The sequence below is a fragment of the Protopterus annectens genome, chromosome 6.part0 (genome assembly GCF_019279795.1).
Source record: "Protopterus annectens isolate FY-2018-M chromosome 6.part0, PAN1.0, whole genome shotgun sequence".
NCBI lineage: Eukaryota > Metazoa > Chordata > Ceratodontiformes > Protopteridae > Protopterus > Protopterus annectens.
In genome coordinates, this window is record NC_056737.1 from 440304625 (window position 1) to 440330890 (window position 26266).

A 26266-nucleotide genomic window follows, 5' to 3' on the forward strand; every position below is an offset into this window, starting at 1 on the left:
ATAGTGGCACTGGGAACTAATGTTAGGTGGCTCAATGGCAGGGCACTTCTATGGGCTAGGCTTGTAAAGGCTCCAGGGCCATTAGCCTAGTACACACCTATGAACCTATAAGGGGAGTGACATCAGCGTGACTGATAAATTAGGGCAGTGGGTGGGAAACTTATCAAAATACTTCTTTTGAAAAACATATACACACACCCACACCCACATTTTCCAGGTCTGAGAGTAAAACCCCTGCCTATCTAGTTATTTGGACTACAGTGTTACACTGTTACCATACGCGCTACAGAGCTTATTGGGTTGACAACTGGCCAAAGGTGCTGATAAGGGGAATGACATCAGCAGGACAGATAAAGTAGGGCAGTGGGTGGGAAACTTATCAAAATATTTCTTTTTATAAACATACACACTTATGCATCCACACACACATTTTATATATCTATGAGTAGAACACCTGCCTATGTAGTTATTTGAACTATAGTGTTGCACAGTTATCTCATGAGCTACAGAGCTTACTAGGCTGATGACTGGCCAAAGCTGCTGATAAGAGGAATGACATCAGCAGGGCTGATAAAATAGGGCAGTGGGTGGGAAACTTATCAAAATACTTCTTACAAACATACACTCTTACACACACACTTATACACCCACACACACACATTTGCCAGATCTGAGAGTAGAACACCCGCCTATGTAGTTCTTTGTACTATAGTGTTACGCAGTTATCACACGCTCTACAGAGCTTACTGGGCTGACAATTGGCCAAAGGTGCTGATAAGGGAAATTACATCAACAGGAGTGAGAAAGTAGGGCAGTGGGTGGGAAACTTATCAAAATACATCTTCCTACAAACATACACTTACACACACACATTTGCTGGATCTGAGAGTATACCTCTGCCTATGTAGTTATTTGTACTATAGCATTATACAGTTATCACACGAGTTACAGAGCTTACTGGGCTGACAACTAGCCAAAGGTACTGATAAGGGGAATGACATCAGCAGGACTGATAAAGTAGGGCACTGGATGGAAGACTTATCAAAATACTTCTTCTTACAAACATGCACACACACTTATACTCACACACACACACACACACACACACACACACACACACACACACACACACACACACACACACACACACACACACACACACACACACACACACACACACACACACACTGAGATTAGACCCCCTATCTAACTAGTGATTTGTAGTATAGAGTTATGCAGTTATCACACATGCTACAGCACTTACTGGGCTGACAACTGGCAAACAACTGGCCTAAGGTGTCGATAAGGGGCATGGCATCAGCATGACTAATAAAGTGGCGCACAGGGAAGTGTTGTGGGTAGGAATGGTCTAAATGTTTCACCTACAAACAAACAAGCACACACTCCCTCACACACAACTGTCACACACACACACACACACACACACACACACACACACACACACACACACACACACACACACACACACACACACACACACACAGTTACCAGTATTGAGATTTGAACCCCTAACTATCTAGTTATTTGTATTACAGTGTTATGCAGTTATCACACGTGCTAGTGAGATTATAGGGATGACTGGTGTCCAATGGTACTTCTAAGGTGAATGACAGCAGCAGATCTTGTGAAGTAGGGCAATGTGAAGTGTACTGAGTGGAAATAGTCTCCTAACACTTAGACCTATGGACACTCACACACACACACACACACACACACACACACACACACACACACACACACACACACACACACACACACACGCAGGTGTAGTGATATTAATATAAACCCAACCTCACTACTGTTACACAATGGGGCTCACCTTTTATGCTAGCACGTGCAACTGTTTACAACTGGTATGCCACTGTCCACAGCAGGACATCACTGTATGCCATTCAGGGTATCCGTGTGTGTGACTCACTCTGTCTGTGTCCCCCTGTGTCTCTCTCTCTCTCTCTATCACTGTCTCTCACCTCCCCACATCTATGTGTGTGTATGCTTGACATATATCTGTTGCCTATATATATATATATATATATATATATATATATATATATATATATATGTGTGTGTGTGTGTGTATCTCACACAACATATGCAGATATATCACATATGGGCCACCTACAGCTAGCTGAGGGTAATCCTGTCTGATGTGTGTGTGTGTGTGAACAGTTGAGCTGTACATAGCTGTCTATATGCACAGACATATATACACAATACAGTCATATATTCCAATGTGGGTTCCAACATGTCCTGTGATTCTTCAAGTGTAGGAGCATGCCCAGTGTGACCTTCTATAGTTAAAGTGAGATTCCATTCCAGAGATAGGTGTACTCCAGTCCATGATTTTGTGTGCTACAGCCATACCTCTCAGTAGTACACAGGACTTTCCTCAGGGTACTTGGTTTGTTTAGCAGATATTTCCACTTTTAAAGTTGAGATCTGCTAAACTATGATGATTTAATAAAGACTTTTTAACCATTTAATATTTTTTAACTTTTTAGTATCATATAGTTTTTACATTAAATTGATTAATAGATTTATATAAAATATATAAAAACATATATTACATTCATTATTTTTATATTAGCTGTTTTACACATGGTGTATTTAAATTTTGTAAGTATGCCTTATGATATGTAACATTGACATCTGGTTACGTGATTTATTTAAGTGATTGTGTTTAAGATACTTTTCCTTTAATTATGAGTAACTTGATGTACAAACATTTTGATTGGCTAACTGATTGTTCAATTTTATTTATAAGGGTTGCTATGGCACCTGTCTTTATCTGATGAAGTCTGGGAGGTGCTCAGAGAAAAATGCATGAGTTGTTTTGTGGAGCATTAATTTTACCAGTTGTCCTGCTTTGCCTCAGTAAAATGCTGTTTATTACTCCAGTTCCAGTTTTCTGCTTGTTATTTTTACTGGAATGGTTGGTGTCTGTGAGAGATTTGTTGTTTTTGTGACCATGGAGGATCTAAACAGTGGTGGGAACCAGGTGGACAGTTCTAGGGGCTCGAAGGTTGGTGAATTCTGCAAAATTGTGGGTCAGCTTACACAGTTGGTGGACATTCTCACTCCTATAGGGCAGGGACTGTTGGTCCTGCTCTCGAATATTTCCGGTGTTTTGGTTCCCTGTAATCAGGAAGTGGTTCCACAGGGACATTCGCAACCCAAGGACTTAGCTTCACTCGGTTTGGTGGATGGTAGTGAAGCCAGCAACCTTCATGAAAATAGACATTCCGGTACGGGGAGTTTTTCCACTACTCCTATATTGCTACAAACACAATCTAATGGTAACGGCCATGTTGGAGGCAATGCCGGGGTGGATTTACAGTCATTTGAGCAGCTCAAAGAGGAATTGAGCATTTGGCTTCAGCATAGGCGTGTATTTCAATGATCCAGGGTCGGAACTGTTGGTGAGACCAAAGGGGACTCTTACAACAGTTGTTTAAGCAAGTTACATGATGCTTTGCTCTGGTACAGAACTTTGGCATTGGACAAGATTTATTTAAGAGAATGTATTAAGGCAGGGGTTGTACCCAAAGGATTACGGTATACAAATACCCTAACAATGTGAAAGGTGGTTTGGAATTTTACAATGAGTTGATAAACATTTTTGATGACTGTGGATTTAATATTTTAAAAGCCATTATTGAAAATAATGAGAGGAAAATTCTTGCCTACAAGAAAACATTGATTATTTAAATGGAGTACTTACCAATGATTTAGTATTTGGATTGGAAATTGAAAAGAAGTATTATGACATTAGGGACCGGGTTGATCAGCAATATGGGGAAATTCTAAAAAGAAAGTACAAGAAAATGGAGAGGGACCTAAAACAGTAACAGGAGGGTAAACAATACCTGCCCACAACAGGTTCTTCCAACAATAAATACCAAGGGTACAAGGGTAACCCAGGTATGGGACCTACAGATGTTGAACCACATAGCCATAATGATTATAACCAGTAGTCCAGTGGACATGGCTTTGTGGATCACCAACATGGTGATGTAGATAATTACAATACATCACCTCGTAGATCTGAAAGACTCAAAAACAAAAAACAGAATAACCATTTTTACAAGAGCCAGGGATACCAGAAGGGAGGGGGGGGGTAAAAGAATTTTGTCAGATAGAAAACAATTCCACTTTTGATGGTATTAACCAGCATTCTGTCCATGATTCAAGTATGTTGGGTTTTCATATTTATAACTACAGCAGTTTAAATATTACTGTGGATTTTTTTAACTTGTTTATGAAAGGTTTAAAATTCATACCTATTCACAAGAGTAAACTTACTGAGGTTATTCTAGATGTAAAAATGTTCATCCGTAATCTTAACCTGGAAAATTTATTTGGGAAGGAAATGAACTTAGATTGTTCACATGCACCCAGGAAATCCAGTACATTTAACCCTCCCTTACACCCACAGTTAAAAAACCTAGAAAAGGTTTTGGAAAGGGAAATCAGAAAAGCCCATTCAAACCAAAAAATTGGATACAATTTGACCATTAGTGAGAACAAATTGTTGCAGGAGCTTCGGGTTAGTAACAACACAAGGGTTATGGAAACTGACAAGGGAGGGAGTATTGTACTGATGGATAGGATTTTATACTAGTCCAAAATGTTTGCTATTTTGCATGATGAAAATACTTATAGCACAGTATCCCTTAATGAAATCCACATTGCTTACAAAAAGATAGATTTTGCACTGAAGGACCTATTCGATCAGGGTGTTGTTGATTTTGAAACCTATTCATATATGGAAAACAACAGGCCCAGGGTTCCATCTATCTTTGGGATACCAAAGACACATAAGAGTGTGGAAGATCCACCTCTTAGGCCAATTGTGGCTTCCCAAGAGTCCAAAATAGCCAATTTGATGAAATTTCTTGACTGGAAGTTGAAAAAGTTGTGGAAGGGTGAAACTTACATTTTACAAGACACTTGGGATTTTTTGTATAAAATTAAGGCTGAATATTGGTGTGAAAATTTGATATTTGTTACTATTGATGTTGTGGATTTGTTTTCTGTCATACCCCATGATGTTGGACTGTTATGGTTGGAGGAAGCTGTCAGAAGACAGGATGGGATAACTGACAATGATATTTTTATTTGTCTGGAACTTGCTGAACTAGTACTGAAAAATATTTTTTTATTTTTTGAGGGAGAGATTTTTAAGCAGGAACGTGGTGTAGCAATGGGGGCCAGTTGTGCCCCCACTTATGCTAACATTATTCTGGCTACATGGGAGTACTAGTACATTATGTATAGCAGATTTGCCAGTTCTTGGACAATGTACAGCTGATACCTGGATGATATTTGTTTGTTCTGGGTTGACAGCTTGATTAAACTGGATGAATTTGTACTATACATTTCCCAAACCACCTCATTTTTGAAATTTACCTACCAGAGTACAAGTGACTGTATCAACTATCTAGACATCTCCCTACAAAAGGCCAGTTTAGGATTTAAGTCCTCTGTATATAGGAAAGGGACATTTTCTAACTCCTATTTAAGGTTTTTCAGTGCCCACCAGCATTTTCAAAAAACGGGTATAGTCAAGGGACAATATGTGAGGATCAGCCGTATGACATCTAATGATGATGATTTCCACTTAGAGTGTGACACCATACGAAGTATGTTTTTGGATAGAGGTTACCCAGGAGAGCTGATACAAGAGGTTCAAAATTGTGTTTTAGCAGGAAGAACTGATAGGTATTTTTCTATTTTAGGTAAGGGTTCCTTTATTCCAAATAAAAAGGGTGGACATGAGGTTGAGCAGCCAGGATTCAGTAGGACATTCATAACTAATTATACTGTGGATGCCTACTGTACTAAAAATGTTTTGGAAAAGGAATAGGCTAGGTTTTCTGAATTTACAGATCTGGAAAATCTTAAAGGTAAACCACTTAAGGTGGTCTTTTGAAAAGGTAGGAACATAAAACAACTTCTGGACCAAGCAAACCACACTAATGTATTCTCTTCTAGAAAAAATGGTACTTATATATGTGGTGCTTGCAACCAATGTTCCTACATATTCCAGGGTGAGAAGATATACCTTTCAGTTAGACACAAATATGTGACAGGGAAGGGTTATTTTAATTGTATTTCCTCTGGGCTGGTCTATCTAGTTATTTGTGGGTCCTGTGAAGGATTCTATGTTGGCAAAACTGAAAGACCATTGAAACGTAGAATTTATGAGCACATGAATGACATGAGAAACAAGAATTAGATTGTGCTGGAAGTAGGTTTAGATTTTTTGTTATTGATTCAGTACCTAAGGAGGCTAGAAGTTGAGCCTGGGAAACTAAGCTTGAGTACAGAGAGATGTTTTGGCAGGTAACCTTGGTTTAAATGACCATATCTCCTTGGCCCCACTTTTAAAGTTGAGATCTGCTAAACTATGATGATTTAATAAAGACTTTTTAACAATTTAATATTTTTTTAACTTTTTAGTATCATATAGTTTTTTACATTAAATTGATTAATAGATGTATATAAAATACATAAAAACATATATTAAATTTATTATTTTTATACTAGCTGTTTTAAACATGGTGTTTTTAAATTTTGTAAGTATGCCTTGTGATATGTAACACTGACATCTGGTTACGTGATTTATTTAAGTGATTGTGTTTAAGATACTTTTCCTTCAATTATGAGTAACTTGATGCACTAACATTTTGATTGGCTAACTGATTATTCAATTTTATTTATAAGGGTTGCTATGGCACCTGTCTTTATCTGATGAAATCGGAGAGGTGCTCGGATGAAAATGCATGAGCTGTTTTGTGGAACATTAATTTTACCAGTTGTCCTGCTTTGCCTCAATAAAACTGTTTATTACTCCAGTTCCAGTTTTCTGCTTATTAACAGATATTTTCTGACATATCTGTAGTCTGACACTGCGATGTATTGTGTCATTACCTAAGTGCCAGACATCTTCAGATCATCACAATGCTTTACCAGAGGAATACTTGTTGTATGATGCATAGACCAATATTATGAGGGCAGCTATGTACATTCTTGCCCAACAAGGCCATTTGTGAGGTGTGGCTACAGCCAGTTTAGCAATGATATGCTGTGTAAACAGTCTGGCAACCTGGTGATATACTGGCTGGGGATCTCCTGCTTGTATGGTATCTTTCTAGCCTGAGATGTCATATCCTTGTGTGGGCATCCTTCTCACCTGTACATTTTTTGGCAGGTTGTCCAGGTGTTTGGCTAAAGGTTTCATCCTGTCTATGTAAACTTGTGTGTTTATGGCAAGTTGAAGAGTAATGTTACAAAATAATCACAGACATTACTGTTTCAGACCACATAACCTTCAGACAATTAACTCTACTGCAAACCCCTCACCCTACCAACTTTCTCAGTATGTAAGGGCAATATTTACAACACATGCCTATTGCTGTGCCTTTGTTCCACTTTTATTTCTGCCCTTGTCTGGACATCCTGCTGTCAGAGTTTGGGAGTTATGGGTGTGAGTTCAGAATGCATTCTACTGTGCAGGCATGTCCATTATATGTAAAAGCAAACATAAGAAAAAAGGATTATTGAGAATAACCACTGGCAACAGTACCAAAAAGCACTTATATTCACAAAAGATGTGGCACCTCCGATACACATCCTTCAAGATGTTACTAGTATGTGTAATATATTCCACATAGCACTGTGACTTCCAGATATGTTAGTGGCAGAGCAGTGGATGCCACTGACATGCATAACAGTTGGCACTGCATTTATCTGCACATGGCCCTGTCAAAGACAGCAGTGTATCTAGGGCACTACAAGATGACTGCCAGGAGAATGTGCTGGCCAGATCCAGACAGTATTAACCACACATACACATAGCTCATTGACCCCTTCATATTGTGGACAGGCAACATGTTTTCATGTGTGTTGGTACAGCCCTGCCAATGTGTGCTATGCTGCTATTTCCCTGCAGACATACATGTTACTGTATCTGTATGGGTATATTGGGGGATACACCTGTCAACTGTACACATTTGCACAGACTGTGCTGATATTTGTTTTACATTTTGGTTCCATTTACCATACTATTGTGTCCTGTCTTGGGGAACAGAGGCATATCAGTAAAGAGCACAGGTCAGATTGTACTGGCATACATTTGAGTTTCAAACTTCTTACCCTTCATAGCCTTACTGCGGGTCCTGTGGTATCACTTTGTGAGTCTGTAGGGGGTAATTCAACATTGCTACCATTTATGTGCCTTTACCAGACATTTATCTGTGGTTTTCTACAGCTGACTTGCTGTGTGGGTGTGAGGGGTGGATATGGGACCCCCACACTGACATCCATACCTGTGACCTATGACCCCCCCAGTTAGTTGTCCTCACACATATACTACAGTAGGATTTGCCACTTTGGGTACTACTATATAGTGTGTAGAGGCCAGTTTTGGCCAGACATTTCCACGTGCCTCACATAGCTGTCAGTTGTGTGCTGCTATCCCGGTAGGCCACCGCATTTCCTTGCATGCATGCAACATTACCATAGATATGGTTGCAAAACATACTAATCCATTCATTTATTGTTAAGAAGACTGACATACCTTGTGCTTGTGGCAGTTGTGAGGACAGTGCTTGAGGTCCGCCTATATTGAATGGTCACAGTACACTGCCTATACATGATAAATTACAGGTAATGTGATGTGTGTGTCATCCATTTTACTGTGTGTGTGAGTCAGAGAGAGGTGTCAGTTCCTGGGGTTCTTACAGTGTCAATGTGTGTGCTATGCATTGCCTCTTTTCCAAGGCCTGAGCATACTGGGCATGCCTCTGTCTGCCTACAGAAGCAGGCTTAGAGGCCTCCGCCTCCATGTCCCTCTGTGTCTGTGGGGACCTTTGGCAATGGTGGTGGGCTGTGTGCCCCTTCCCCGTGTTGTTCCTGCTGCAGCTGTTTCCACAGAATCATATTGTGTAACATGGTACATACTATGAACATGTGTGCACATGTGGCTGGACAGTACTGCAAGGCTCCACCAGATATGTCAAGGCAGCAGAACCATGACTTGAACATTCCAAACACATGCTCTATAATGATCTTGGTTTGTGTGTGCCTCATTATGGCATTCTTGTGTGGGTGTGTGTGCATTTCTGATGGATGTTATCATCTACAACTCCAGTGCATTGCCAGAATCCCCCACCAGATGGCCATATGGGATGCCACCACTGGCAAATGCCTGGTACAGCTGTGATGAATGCCAGATGTGAGAGTCGTGACAGCTTCTATGGCTGCCAGCACACACATTCATGATAATGCCCTGGGCATTGGACATGACCTGGCAGTTGATGGAGGGGAAGCCCTTGTGATTAATGTAGACCATACCCTGTTCACCGGGTGGTGCTTTGATGTGGATGTGCATGCAGTCTATGGCACCCAGTACCTCTGGGTATTCTGCTACCCAGTAGAAGAAATGCATATTGCTGGTCCTCTCCTCATGGGTGTTGGGGAATTAAATGTAATCACTGGCATGTGGTAGCATGGCATCCAGGAACTGGTGGAGTACCCCAGATGCAGATGCCTGTGAAACTCCCATGATGTCCCCAGTAGGTCTTTGGAAAGTACCTGTAGCTAGAATTCTTAAGGCTACACATACCTTGGTATTCACTGGGATGGGTTCCCATCTGTTGGTTCCAGGTTTGAGTTGAGGCTTGCACAGCTCAGTGATTTTCTGAAGTATGTCTCTGTCCACCCTGTAGCACTCTACAATCTCCAGATGATGTAGCCCCTGGTAAGTTACCCTGGGTCTGAACACACTTCTCCTCCTCCTTGGTCTGTGGCGGTTGTCAGCATTATCTTCCTCTCCACTTTCAGCTTCTAGCACATACTAATGGATCAAAGCAATGGCAGCCCCTAACATTTTTCCAGTTAAAATTACCCCCGCATGTGTACACCAATGGTGCAGAGTTTGTGGGAAAAACCAGACTGTAAGGTGTTTCCATAGTTTATACTGTTGTGCTGCAGATGCTGCCTGTATGATTTGCTGACTATGACGCATTCCACCTGCTGGCTATGTAATTTGTTCTTGATTGCTTTTATTCTGCTATTTTCCTTTTTTGCCCTTCCCATTTCCTCCCCTTTTAAGCTCCAAGGCACAAACCCGGTGCCCAAATGTAAACAGTCCTGCTATTTCAGTTTTTTTTTTTTTTTGACTGGGTGTGCCCCGTGCAAACCTGTTTAGCTAATGTAAACACGAAGAAATTGCCCTCCCATGGATGTGAGCACACTTCTCATTTCATGGAATAAGTCAATACAGCCTCAGACACACCCCCTTGCTTAGCTTTACTTAGCTAAGCTTATCTCTGCACCATAGAGCTCCAATGTACTTACAACATGCCTGACACACCCCCTTTTCATGTCTTTGCTCCTCCTAGTTACACGATCATGCTATAGCACCTATACAGTTAGGTGCAGTTTGGCACTTAGAAGATTTTTGGGATTCAGTAAATTTCCCCTCATTTGCATACCCCACTGCCTTAGTCCATAGTTATCGTACTAACACAGAGCCATTCCCCTTGACAACTACTGTTCCCTTGTATTGTTTTGATTCTGCATGCAAAAGACTATAATGGAAACATTTTTTTTTTTATTTTCGGCACGATCTTGTTTGCTCACTGCTGCCCTATGCTTTAACGGCCGAGATCAGCCAAAAAATAACTTTGATTTTTATAAAAATGAAGCAGATTTCCATGCCAATGGCCATATATTTGGCCATTGGCATGCTTAAAGACTATAAAACATGCTTATTTTGGAGCTGTTATGCCTCCACTTTGTTATTTGCAGAAATGTATTTGGTTAGTAACTGAATACATTTCTGCAACTAACACTGTTCTTGCACGGATACCTGCCTGCTTGCTGAATCCCTAATTCACCTCATTTGCATGGTTTTCACCAGTAAATTAGCATAATTTAGTGGTGTCCATGCAAGAATAGTGCTAGCAGGTTTTGCATGCTCCCAGCCTTGTTTATTGGATCGCTCGGCGGCCATATTCCATGCAGAAGCTGCTGCACTATTCCTGCACAGAAAAAAATGGCTTATTGAATCCTGGGGATTGTCTTTATTACTGTACCTGTTTTTTTGCTTAAAAATCTTGTTTGAAAGTCTGCTCACATCAAAATTCACTGCTTGTTGATCCATTCTATCGGTAGTTCCAAGCACCCTTAATCTCTCCTCAAAATTCAGGTTTCCATGATTATCATCCATATTCATATCATATACCAAAACTCCTTTCTGTATATGCATACTAGCTTCCCCTCGAGACACTGATTAACCCAGTTTTAACCTCCTTTGAAAAAGTTTGCATTGATGATATTTATAAAATATTTGGGGAAAGGAATAAAATTAAGAGGCATAATCTAAGCAAGGCCAAAGTACAACTATTAAATGCCCTGGTTAATAATAAGTCTATTGGAGTGATGAAACCTGATAAAGGTGGGGGTATAATGGTTTGTGACACTATTGATTATGTTGCTATTATGACAGAAATTTTACATAATTATGATTTTTATCATTCAGTTTCAAGAAACAAAGTTAATGTGACATTGAAAAGGATTGACCTTTATTTGGATGAGTTACTGTTAGATGAAAGAATTTCTATTGATTTACATCAGTTTTTGATGTTATATAAGTCAATGTTATTCCTACTACATTCAGGATTCCCAAGATGCATAAAAATATTACTAAGCCACCCTTTAGGGCTATTTTTGCTGCAGGTGGGTCTAAGACACAGCCCTATGGTATCTATATAAACAAGATGTTTAAATTTATCAACAATTTTGAAAGGCATTTGTTGAAGGATTTTTAGGACTTCATGGAAAGGTTGACTCCAGAAATCTGGGATAGATCTGCAGGTATTTTAACCATGGATGTAGTTGATCTTTTTAATTCAATTCAAAAGGAGGAGGGTTGGCTTTTTTTTTGGACACGCTAATTGAATGTGAATTCCTCAATGGTTAAAATATTAGGTTGCTATTAGAGTTTGTTAAAATTGTACTTGACAACAACTATATATGTTTTGATGAAGAGATTTTCCAACAGATCAAGGGAATGGCAATGGGTGCAGCATATGCACCCATTTATGCTAACATTGTGATATTTTCCTTAGAAAAAAGTAAAATATCCCCCTCAGAATTTTTTTAAATATATGAAGATTTATTGAGATTTTTAGATTATATGTTTATTTTATGGGTAGGACCTGATGAAAAAGTTCTAGAATTTATGAACATTTTACATGAATCTATTGTTTTTTTTAAATTCACATTCAATTATAACAGGGAGTTTATTAATTATTTGGACATCTAGGTTAAATATACGGACGTTTGATTTAAAACCAGGATATATAGAAAGCCAACATTTAGTAATTCTTATGTACATTTTAACAGTTTACATCTTTTTTTCACTGAAGTGTAATTTTGTCAAGGGACAGCTTATAATGGTGACTAAAATGACTTCTAGTTTACAAGATCTAGAAGCTGAAATGAAAAGCTTAAGGTGCATATTTAGGGAAAGAGAGTATCCTGACAAAATGGTAATGGAGATTATGAGAGAAGTTATGAATGAGTGGGAAAATATGTATACCCTATTATTGGGGAAAAGGAAAGATGGTTTACTGAAAGATAAAGGGGGAGGTAAGAGTTATGCTATAGCTTGTAAGGTGATATGCAATGTAATGTCAAAGGATATAAAAATGTTATAAAAGGGAATTGGAAATGTTTTGAAAGAAATTCTGACCTGGCAGGTGTCATTGGGAATAAGCTACTATTCATAAATAAGACCTTGGAGAATTTTAAACATTTATTAGAAGGTAATGTACATAACAATAAAATAATGAAGAGAAGGAAGAGACTAATAAATGTGACTTTTGTTAACAATGCGCTTTTATTACTGAGGATAAATATGCCATTTTGAAGAATAAGTTGAGCTTGAAAGTAATTTTTAAGCATGGAAATTGTGGCTCATCTGGGATTGCTTATTTAGCAAGGCATTCAGGATGTGATAGGATTTATGTGGGAAAGAGTGAGACGCCACTAAGGAAATTTATGAACACAGCTATAATATTAAGAAGAAAAATTTTAATAATTCCTTGGCTAGGCATGCTAATTGTTGTACTATTTTTTTTTTAATTACCTTTGGTATTTTAGACATTGTGGAAAAATGCCCTAGAGGAGGGGGGAATGGGTGCAATTAACTGAATATAAAGGGCTGCTTTGGCAGTTAAGACTAAATGCCGAGAAAGCTCCAGGGTTAAATGACAATTTGTCTTTACAACCCATTTTGAAGCTTTAAGCAGCCAAATTATGAATTGAAACATTAATAGGTAGTCTTTTAAATGGAAACTTTGATAAGTATTTTTCTACACCTTTGATGTGATTTTCTGATTATAGGAATCTTTGATATATTTTAGTAGTATTACTGTAATATTATTTTAACCTTTAGGTTTCCATAGTTTTTTATGTATTTTTTGTAATTTTATAGTTGCTCAATATAATATGAGTTTTGAGGAGGTGATGAAGTATTTTAAGTTGTTTTTACACATTTTATTTACAAGTTTAGGAGGTGCTATATCAGTACTTTAATATAAAGGGTTACAAACTGTACTGTTTCTTTAAGCATTTTTATATGCCTGTTTTAAGAGAGTTCATAATGAAGTGATGTTAAAGACTACACCATTTCCTTTTAGAGATGAAAGTGCTAAAAATGGAATTGTGTGTTGCTTAATTTACTTATTTTATTTTATTTCATAAATTATATTCTCCTACCTTTTGGGATTTGCATTCTTTTAGCACTGCATTTTAGGGTACAACTCACAGTCCAGTCATACCACAAATATTATAATGCAGAACTGTTTGATACAATTTCACGCACTTGAGACAGTATAGACCACTTGAAGTGCTCTGTTTGAGACTGAAGGCATCCCCAAAGCATAGTTTTTTTATCTTTGTGTTATTTAACAAAATGTATTTAATTATAAAATAGGTAAAGTAAAGTAGCAAAACACTTTGTAGTTAGGTTCATACTGCTTTCTTTGTTGCCACTTGCCTATATACAGTGAAAGTTGACTGCATACAGTCCAGAATGTATGTCTGGGAGATATTTTGAGAGTAAGTTTACATGTACTGAAACAGTAATGGGGCAGTAATACCAAGCTCATGGTTACTGGTATAGAGAATGCTTTGTACAGAACTTAGAAAATGGGCAAACTGTAAATTAAACCCTGACTGGAGAATGAATACTCTCCAGCAGGATGTTAATACACAGGTAATGCCCATTGAGAAACGAGTCTGCTATGTCATGGCAACATACTAAGTTGCCGTGAAGCTCAGACATTTAAAAAGCAAACTGCCACAATGTTTTACACTTGCTAAGCAGCAATGTCTGGCAGTAGACAACAGCAACAAAATTCTAACAGCACAAAGCAGTAAAAGCACGAACACAAAGACACAAAGAGTGGACTTAAGATGTGGTGTGTGCATAAGGCAGCAAAACCAGGGACAGTAAAGTGGGGGTGAGAAGCTGCAAAGCCTGGAATTTTATTCATTTGATCACATGAAAACATCTCAGGATATCTTCCCCACAACAATGTGGCTGTTAAGTGCTGTGTTTATGTGTTTTTATTTGTATATTTGTTGTGACTCTGTATGCCTGTGCTTGTATGGTGGGCATGTGTGTGTGTGTGTGTGTGTGTGTGTGTGTGTGTGTGTGTGTGTGTGTGTGTGTGTGTGTGTGTGTGAGTGTGTGTAGATATTAAATATTTATATAACATATTTTGGATGTAAAATACTTCCATCAACAGCAGATACATATAGTATAGCAAGTTTGAAACATTATGTCACTCCACAAGTACAAATATGACTCTGTCATTGTCCATGTTGGTGTGAATGACCTGAGACATACATCCCTGGACTACATGAAAAGAGACATGGAAGAGCTGTCCAATCTTGTAGCCCAGGCAGGTATGACCATAGCCATGAATAGCATCCTGCCATCACCCAGAATGATACCACAGTACAAGGACAAAATGATTGACTTCAACAATTGGCTAAGCTTCTGGTGTCATTCTAAGGGGATCCAGTATCTGTCTGCCTGGGATGACATGATCGACAAACCACAATGCTTTGCCAGAGATGGCCTGCACTTGTCACCCTTGGGATTCCGGATACTGGCTAAGACTCTTGCCACTCCTATAGTGCCTTTTTTTAGGCAAGGTTCAGATGACAAATTCACCACCTTAACAGGTACAAGCAAGCAAAATCTGAGGGTAATGGTACTTAATGCTAGAAGTCTAAACCTCAAAATGCACTCACTCGAGGCACTCTTTAAAATAGAGAACATCGACATCTGTGCAGTGACAGAGTCCTGGTTCAAGGCTCCAGAGAGCACCCCTGCATTACCAGGCTATAATTCATACTACCCCTTTCGGCCACCTAACCTGGACCAAAACACTAAAGGCGGAGGCGTGTCCATATTCATTAAGGGTATCCACACCTACAGGCTAGTTGCTCAGCATAATGCATCTGAGATTATCCAAGTGCAACTAACTCTGGGCAAGACCTCAATCCAAATTGTAGCTTGCTACAGATCCCCCACCATGCCCCAGGATTCCCAGTCCTCATTTCTTGATACACTGGAGAATATTAGGGTACAACCTAACACCCTAATAATGGGCGATTTCAACTACCCCACCATTAACTGGGAAAACTACTCATGTACAAACTCTTGTGCTCAACATTTTCTGGAATTCATAAATGCCAACGCCTTGGATCAACTTATCCACACCCCCACCAGGGGCAGCAATATCCTAGACCTGGTCATTACCAACATGGGCAACTGGTGTTCCAAACCAGAGGTCAGTTCCTCATTGGTCAGATCCGACCACAAGCTAATCACCCTAGACATCCACATCCCACCCCCACCCCCCATTAGGGAAACCACCGTAAAAAATTTCTCCAAGGCAAATTTCACGACACCCATGCTGACGGACAATAGAGGTACGACTGCTGAATCCTATACAAATGCACTTTATAAATACTTACACAAGTGCATGGATCATGCAATCCCTAACAGAACCAAGATGCTATCCTCCAAAAAAAGAAAGCCAATCTGGTTGTCCCCTGTCATAAACAAACTCTACAACAGAAGAAAGAAACAGTTGCAAAAAAGAATAAAATTCCATGATTGGAGGAACTCCATGGTCAGCCTCAGTAAGAAGCTGAAATCCCTCATAAAATCCTCCAAAGCTAGTTATGAAAACAAAATTGCCACTGATTCTAAAGACAACCACAAAGTATTCTATAGCTATGTCAAGAATTTCAATGGCAACACTCATATCTGCTCTGAGTTACAGCACAATGGCACTAAATATACAGAACCATCTGATATTGCCAATATCCTGGCAGATAGGTTCAGTGCTAACTTTACCCCTCTCTCACCCCCTAAAGGGCCCATCTCTATACCGGAAGAATGCAAAGTTCCAGTAATCAAGGCTGTACAGGTAAAAAACACACTCTCCAAAGCCAAGAACAGAGCATCCATGGGACCTGACAACATCCCAGGCTGCATTTGACATGATCTACAGAACGAACTGGCACCTCACCTAAGTACCATGTTCTATCATAGCCTCACTCAGGCTTTGTGCCCATTGAATGGTGCACAGCAATGGTTATACCACTCCACAAAGGGGGAGCCACCACGGACCCTGGGAACTACCGCCCCATCAGCCTGATGAGCCTGGTCTGCAAGGCTATGGAACGTATCATCATGGAACTTATAAACAATGACATTGGTAATCTCCAAACTCTGGACCCTACCCAGTTTGGGTTTGTAAAAGGCAGATCATGTCTCCTAAACCTGATAGACATCTTTGAAGTGGTCACCAAAGCCATAGATGAGGGTAAGGTGGTTCACACAGCCTATCTAGATCTCGCCAAGGCTTTTGACACCATCCCCCACTCTGGAATTATAGATAAACTCACTAAACTAGGTATAAATCCCTATGTCACAAGATGGGTTGCTAACTGGCTCACTGACAGAACCCACGCTGTGAAAGTAGCAGACTCTAAATCCAATTTCAGACCAGTGACAAGTGGAGTACCACAGGGTTCAGTCCTGGGTCATCTCCTGTTTGGTATCTACTTCTCTGAAGTACAGGCTAGCATAGAAGGTCTTTGGCTAACAAAGTTGTCAGATGACTGCAAACTAGGAGCCATAATTAAAACTCCTAATGATGTGGACATCTTACAAAAGGGCATCACTGAGACAGATGCCTGGTGTCAAAGCCATGGCCTCAAACTAAATGCCAAAAAGTGCATTGTCATCCCTTTTGGTAAAAACTCAGTACCCATGAACTACCACGTAGGCGATAGTCTACTTAACACCGAAAGTGTGATAAGAGACCTTGGGACACAGGTGGATAGTAGTCTCTCCTTTGATAATCACATCGCCACAGTAGTCAGGAAATCCTTCTACATGGCACACCTCATCACAAAAGATTTCTCATCCAGGAAAAAAGAGGTCATTGTTGCCCTCTACTCATCATTCATTAGACCCATTATAGAGTACAACGTCCCTTTTGGTATGTACCTCACAAGACATCTACAGCAACTGGAAAGGCTGCAGAAATACATCACAAAGAGGATTACCGGCCTCAAACAGATGCCCTATGCAGACCGTCTCAAAAAACTCTAGCTTTACTCTGTCACATATCGCCTACTCAGAGGCAATCTCTGCCTAACATACAAAGCTATATCAAACCCAGAGCTGTTGGACATGCTCCATTTAAAGAAATCCCAATCCCTCTGAGCTACAAGCTCTAGGGACCTAAACCTTGTCACCACAATAAACAGAACATGCTGGAAGGATAGATTCCTGTCCCAGAGACTTCCCATACTCTGGAACAAACTACCTATCTATATCAAACAAAGCTCCTCATTAGCACTCTTCAAGAAAAATCTTGATGATTGGATGGGAGACACGAAATTTACCCCAGGGATCACTTCTGTGGCTCTGCTTAACAGAGGCACAGGAAAATAATTTTATTGGGTGGCAAAAGTCAGGGTACCATTTGGCAAGGCTTATATAGGCCTTTGGGCCAATAGCCTAGTACCTACCTATGAACCTATGAACCTATAAGGAACTATTTTACCTCAAACAACACAGTACAAAGCCAAAATGATCGATTTTAACAATTGGCTAAAATTTTGGTGTCATTCAAAGGGGATCCAGTGTCTGTCAGCCTGGGATGACATACTCGACAAGCCATGTTGCTTCGCTAGGGACGGCTTGCACCTGTCACCACTGGGCTTTCGGATATTGGCAAAGGCTCTTGCCACCCCCAGTTTTTTTAGGCAGGGCTCAAAAGTCAAACCCACCCCTTAGACAGCGCAAGGAACAAGAAACTAAGGGTAATGCTGCTAAACGCCAGAAGTCTTAACCTCAAGATGCACACCCTCGAAGCTTCCTCAGTATGGAGAACATCGATATCTGTGCAGTGACAGAAACCTGGTTCAAGGCTCCAGAGAGCACCCCAGCACTACCAGGCTATACCTCATATCATGCTTTTCGGCCCCAAACCCGGGCCAACCACAAAAGGAGGGAGTTTCCATATTTATCAAGGATATCCACACCTCCAGGTTAGTGGCATTGCAACGGGCATCGGAGACCATCCATGTGCAACTAACAGTGGACAAGACTGCTTTTCAATTTATAGCATCCTACAGACCACCCTCTCAAAGTCAGGAATCCTACTCGGCTTTCCTGAAAACATTGGAGAACATGAAGAGCTCTCCGAACACCATTATATTGGGCGACTTCAACTACCCAAACATTGACTGGGAGCACTACTCAAGCCCCAGCACCTTAGCCCAAAGGTTCCTGGAAATTATAAACTCAAATGCTATGGAACAACTAGTCACCACTCCCACAAGAGGGGACAACATACTAGACCTGATCATTACCAACATGGGGACTCTGTGCTCCACACCAGAAGTATATCCCTCATGGGTAAGATCAGACCATAAATAATTTCCACTGGTTGACCACACCCCGCCCCCACCCCCAGCCCAGAAAACCACAGTGAAAAACTTCTCAAAGCGAACTTCTCACTTCTCAAAACCGGTGGAATCCTTCAAGGCCACAGGGCTAGTGGAAACTACGGCCCAAACTGAGCATCTATATATATAATCGCATTCCTACGGATTCCAGGAATGCATGGATCATGCTATCCCAAACAAAACCAAGACCCAATCATCCAAAGGCAGGCGTCCAGTCTGGTGGATCTCTGCCATAAATAAACTGTACAACAGAAGGAGGAGCTACTATGATAGAGCAAACTCCTAGGAAGGCATCTCTGATCAGTACTAGCAAAAAATTACGATCCTCATAAAAATCCCAAGGCCAGCTTCAGAGAAAAAAAAATTGCACAGGACATCAAAGACAATCATAAGGCTTTTTTCAGTTATGTTAGGAACCTGGGATGCAACTCCCAGACTTGTTCTGAGTTGATTCTAAACGACAAAAAATACACTGAACCCACAGACATCGCCAATATCCTGGCAGACAGTTTCAGTGCAAACTCCCCAAAAGAGCAAGTATGTATCCCGGCAGAGGGCTGCCTCCCAAACATCTCTGATGCTCAGGTGAAGGCTGCCCTCTCCAAAGCAAAAAACACTGCTTCCATGGGTCCAGATAGTGTCCCAGGTTGCGTCCTACATGAACTCCAAGAGGAACTAATCCCTCAAATAAAACAGCTATAGAATCTCAGCCTCACTACAGGATATGTGCCCACAGAATGGCGTACAGCAACAGTGGTCCCACTCCACAAAGGTGGAGCCTCTACGGACCCTGGAAACTATCGCCCCATAAGCCTGACTAGCTTAGTCTGCAAGGCTATGGAGAGGATCATCATGGAGCTCATAAACAAAGACATTGGGGACCTACAGACACTAGATCCTACCCAGTTCAGCTTTGTCAAGGGCAAATCCTGCCTTTTGAACCTGGTTGACTTCTTCGAAACAATCACCAAAGCCATAGATGAAGGGAAGGTAGTCCACACAGCCAATCTGAACCTTGCAAAGGCATTTGACACAATAACCCACTCAGGCATCATAGATAAGCTATTCAGCTTAAATATAAACCCCTATGTCACAAGATGGGTCGCAAACTGGATCAAAGACAGAACCCACAGAGTTAGAGTTGCTGGAGCCATGTCAGACTCGAAACCGGTCACAAGTGGCGTCCCACAGGGTTCTGTCCTGGGACCACTCTTGTTCGGTATATACTTTTCCGTACAGACACAAGCGGGGGGACTATCTGGCACCAAGTTTGCAGACGACTGCAAACTGGGCACCATAACTGTCTCTCCAGCTGACACAAACATCCTTCAAAAAGGTCTCACAGAGACAGATAACTGGTGCCAGCACCATGGTTTAAAGCTAAATGCCAAAAAATGTATAGTCATACCCTTTGGCAAAAACAATGTGCCCACAAATTACCACATAGGTGGAAACCCATTAAGTACAGAGAAAGTTATTAGGGACCTGGGGACCCAAGTTGATAGCAATCTCTCCTTTGAAAACCACATTGTCAAAGTGGTTAGAAAGACCTTCTACATAGCCCACCTCATCACGAAGGGTTTCACATCTAGATCAAGAGAGGTAATCGTGCCCTTTATTCATCCCTCATCAGGCCCATCATAGAATACAATGCCCCTTTTGGGATGTACCTTACCCGACACCTGCAGCAATTAGAAATACCCCAAAAGAATCTCACCAAGAGGATGAAGGGTCTCAAACAGATGCCATATGCTGCCTTTATGCTGGAAAAACTCCAGCTCTACTCAGTTGCATACTGCCTACTTCGAGGCGATCTATGCCTGACATACAAAGCTATGTCAAATCCAGAATTAATGGACATGCTCCACCTCAGTAAATCTAAATCCCTTAGAGCCACATGCTCGAGGGACTTGAATCTCAGCACAGAAATAAATAGAACTTGCTGGAGGGACAGGTTCATAACTCAGAGGCTCCCTTCACTCTGAAATAGAATTCCAGTTCATGTGAGGCAGAGCACCTCACTGAATCTCTTCAAGAAGAATCTCAATAGGTGGATGGGGGATCGTAGGTTTGTCCGAGGGATTACTCCCGTGTCACTATTAGACAGAGGCACAGTAAACTAAACCTTAAAAAGGGCACAGTATACTCAAATCAAGGGGTGGCGTAAGCCATACAGAATCGGGCTAGGCTTATAATTGCCCCAGGACAGATAGCCTAGTATGAACCTATGAACCTAAATATATGTATATGTTTATATATTTATACTGTTTTATGGATATATATATATATATATATATATATATATATATATATATATAGAGAGAGAGAGAGAGAGAGGAAGAGATAGAGAATAACAAAAAAATTCGGAACAATTTAACAGAGAGCCTATTCTCTAAACACTATAATGCTCTTCAGGGTGCATGCTATTGTTTAAATAATGCTTTTCCAGGGGTGTAAAAGCCATCCACCTGTAGCATCAGGCCTCAGAACACCCCTGAGCATGCATTATTTACACAATAACACACACCATATCGGCACGATTCCCTATTACACTGTCGCAGATGCAGGTTGTCGAATGCATCTTTGTTGAACAGTAAAGCGCGAAAAGGCAAAATAGCAAAGCAGCTGTTTAGCAAATTCTTTCCCTAGGAAAGAATTCGTTTGGCCGCTTTCGCTAGTTTGCCTTTTTGGCACCATAGTACGATCTCGGAGTTGGCATATTTAAATAGGGGGTGTGGGGGCAAAGCCCCCCACATTAAGTAATGTTTTAGTGTTGGTTTTGTTTTTGTTGTTGTTTCGGAACAGCGATTGTTTTCCATTGGAAAATCATCGCTGTTCTGAAGTTTCAACATTGTAACCTTTCACTTACATGGGGTCGATAATCTGTCGTTCACTCTATTGAGCATGCAATATGATAATATAGACCCTATCAGCACTATTGTTTGCTTGGTGCATTCCTTTATTCATATAATGCCTTGCACAGAACCTTTGTGCATTCTTTCATTCATGGCTATTGGTTTACAGAATATTTTGTACAGAACCTTAGTGCATTACTTTATTTATAGTCATAGATGTCAAGAATGTTTTGTACAGGGGTGTGACCAAAATGGCTAAATGAGAGCAGCAACTTTAATTTGACAGAAGATATAATTAAAAAATGAAAATTTGGAGATAACGTGTTAGCTAATTTTATTCACTAATAGTCAAGGGAAAGATTTATAGCTTCATGCTCTTCTAAAGCTGTAATGTCAGAATTTTAACAGCTTGGTTAAGAGAGAAGAGACTTCAACATGAGTCACTCAAGAAATGGTACTCAGGATTCTTGTGTTAAAAAAGACATCCAGTTACTAATATCTAATATGCAAGATGCATTACTTAAAATAGACAAATTGGATACTAAACTAGAAAGTTTCAAAGAAGAGACCAGAAAAAAGATGGAACATTTAGAAATGCTTATGAAGCAAAGTACACAAATCAGCAATATGGAAAAAAAAAAAAAACTTTAAATGATCATGAAGGAAGAATAACTGAAGGTTAGTCTCAGACTTTTTTCTTTTAAAACAAAACAACTATCTCATAGAAAATCTTGATTTAGAAAATAGACTGAGATGAAATAACATTAGAATTGATGGTATACCTGAAAATATGAAGGAAACAATATAATAAACTTCTTAACTACCTGGCTACATAAAACATTAAAGCTTCCTGAAACTTTTTGTTTTAGAATTGAAAGGGCACATAGATCCCTCAGAGCACCTTGACCGAAGGAAAACTCACCACCATATTCAATTATAGTTAACTTCATGCTTAGCTTAAAAAAGATCAATTATTAAAAACAGCATGGTCCAGCCCACCTATTAAAATAGGTGAACGTGTTGACAATGATTATTCCAGTAAAGTACTGAATAAAAGAAAATCCTTTTTACCACTGATCAAGAAACTTAAAAGGAACAATATTAAAGTCACTTTGGTGTTTCCTGCAAAGATCAAATTATTTCTTTCTGAGAAATCAAAATATTTAACATGGTGGAGGAGGTATCCACTTTTGTTAATAGCAATAAAATCCTTAATAATAATAAGGAAATGGGATGGAACAATATATCCCCGTAGAAACAGAGTATGCTGAATTCCTGGAAAACTGCTTCTAAAATTAAAAATCCTAAAAAACAAGTGACTTTTATTCTGTGGTTGCAGGATTATTATTTTCTGAAACAACAGATTTGCCATTTAAGTAAAAGGTTTGTACTGGACTTTAAGATTCAACACATATGTACATATGTATTAATATTTTAAGCTAAAACATTTTTCATGATGAGGAATATAAACAGTTCGTTTTACAATATTTACAGTGAAAGACTTAATACATTTCATTTAACTAAACTTATAAGTGTATTTCTAAATGTTAACCAAATACTTCCAGTAAGAGAATGTTATTAAATTATTAGCACTAGAATAAGTTAAGAGTTTTACTTTATTTCTTCACCTTTGCTTAGTATGTGCATTCCTGGGTTAACTGAGTGTCAGATCTAAGTAATGTGCTAGTTAGAAGTGTTAAAGTGCTGATGATTTTCTTTTCTTTGTTGCTGTCTAACAAATTGCTTTCACAGCTCATTTATGAAGAAAGTAAAACTTAGAAAGTTTGAGAACAAAAGAATGTTCTATTTCTGTCAGAATGCTGGATTCTTCCCATCTTGAGCTGTCCTGAAGAAAATATAGGTCAAATTTCATCACTGATGTCTGTGAAAAAAGAAAGCAACTTTCCATTTTATTCAAGTACATATGTGAGAAATCTACTTAAAATAACACATTTTTTTCTTTTCTTAGACGTGAAAAATTGGTAAGACTGGTTATTGTTTGACGAAGAGCCTTTTGCTGAAAGGGGTTTTTGAGGACATAATATAGACCCATTATTTTCACATGCTGTAGTTGAATATGCCATGGTGGTGCAGCAGTAACATTGCTGCCTCACAGCAAGAGGTTCTCCCATTCGATTCTCGGCTGGAGTGCGGGGAGTGCCTTCTGTGTGGAGTCTGCATGTCCTCCCCGTGGTTGGGTGGCGTTCAAAAGACATGCGTAAATAGGCATGCCTTCATTGAAGGTTGGACGTCGAGCTGGCACCTCGGTGTTCGTGAAAATCTACTGCCAATCATTAGCAGACCGGAGGTCCGCTGTGGCGACCCCTAAAAGCCGAAAGACCAAGAAGAAGATTTTCACATGCTGTAGTCAAATTCTGATGTCAGTATGAGAAGCTTAGATTTAATATTAGTAAGAAAATAAGACAGAAAAAAATATATTTAAAAAACAAACTGCTTTTAAGAAAGATGTCTATTACCTTTGCCTGCATGTGGCAAAGATGTGAATGTACAAGATCTCATATAATTTACATATAAAATCATATAAAAATGTTTGAAAATAATCTGAAAGCTAAAATTTGAAGCTTGGTCATGTAAACTTCAAAGCTTTTTACATGTATGTTATTGGATCCACTAAGACTATTGAGGTGACTCATTTCATGGGTCATAGCTGACACCTGAGTGTTTTATTGCTGAATCAGTACATTCATTTGATATAAAGTAAAGTAGATTTTTCAATGTGTTTGAATCTTGGAAGGGAGAATGGGATATGAATTGAACACATTGTGGCTTTTGAATATAATATAGATTGAGAAATTTATATATATATATATATATATATATATATATATATAAGAAATAGCAAGAAATTCTTTTTAGCCTCAGTAATGGACATATTTGATGAAGTAGTTTAATAAGCTAAGGATTTTTAAATATTTTGATATTTGTCATGTTGAGTGTTATACTATTTTGAGATATAGACACTTGTACTTTAAAAATTAATTCAGAGCTTTTTTAGATCTATAAAATATATGTGTGTCTTTTAGCATGATGAATATATATATATATATATATATATATATATATATATATATATATATATATATATATATGTGCATTGATTTCCCTTTTGTATTATAGTTAAGGATGACAGAATTATCTATCACATGTAAGTTAATAGAGGTCTTGATCTCTTCAGATCCCACTCTGTTATATTTATTTATTTAGAGATAATGCTGGATGAGTGAATAATTTAGGAATATTTAATGGGTAATTTATACTACTATTACATAAATAGGTATATAATATATTATTTGTTGGATTATTTAATATTTATGATTAATAGAAGAGGATTATTAAACTTTTATAAAGCAATGAGAAGAATACTTTTAAATGGCAAAATATGTAACTAAATTAATAGTCTTTTATTATTTTTTGACCTATATATATTCAAATGTTAATTATTTGTAAGTCATGGTAACATTTGGCTAGTTTTTTGATGATTTTATTAGGTGTTGGTAAGTAGAGTGATAGTATAGTAGTTTGTCTATGTGATATGCAAACTAAGAACTTTGATATCCATGGTAGGTTGTATTTTATTAGCAATACATACAGCTGTAACTATAGACTTGACTTTGATTTTATTTATGAGTTTTAGTAGTTTAGTTTGTAGAAAGAAAGAATTCAAAGCAATGTGGAATGGTAAGATAGTGTTAGAGAAATGTATTAGAGTCATATATAATTAAATTAATATGGTGGATAAATTTGTCATATTATCTTTTAAAATACATATTTTTTAAATAGACAGTATGGATAGTTCTAATCTATTATCCATTAATATAAATGGATTAAATAATGGCAACAAAAGGAAATCATTAACAAGATATCTAAAATTAAAAATAATAGGTATTATGTTCTTGCAAGAGATTCACTTGATAGATAAAGATATACAATATTTAAATAACTTAAGTTATGAAATGTTATTATCTACATCTTTTAACACAATAGGAAGGGAACTGCTATACTTTGGAGAAAATCTACTAAAGTCATGGAATACAATAATGATCCCAAAGGAATGTATACATTTGTAGTAATTAAATATAATGGCAGACTCTATACACTACACTACACTAGCTAACATTTATTGGATCACCAGAATAGGTGCAAGGTGGCTAAAGATCACCTAAACTTGCTACAAAGTCATTGTAAGGGTAGTTTAATTTTAGCAGGGGATTTTAACTGCATATTTAGTATAGAACATACAACTGAACAAAAGAAACTTAAAATATTGGCATCAGCTAGAGCACTAAATA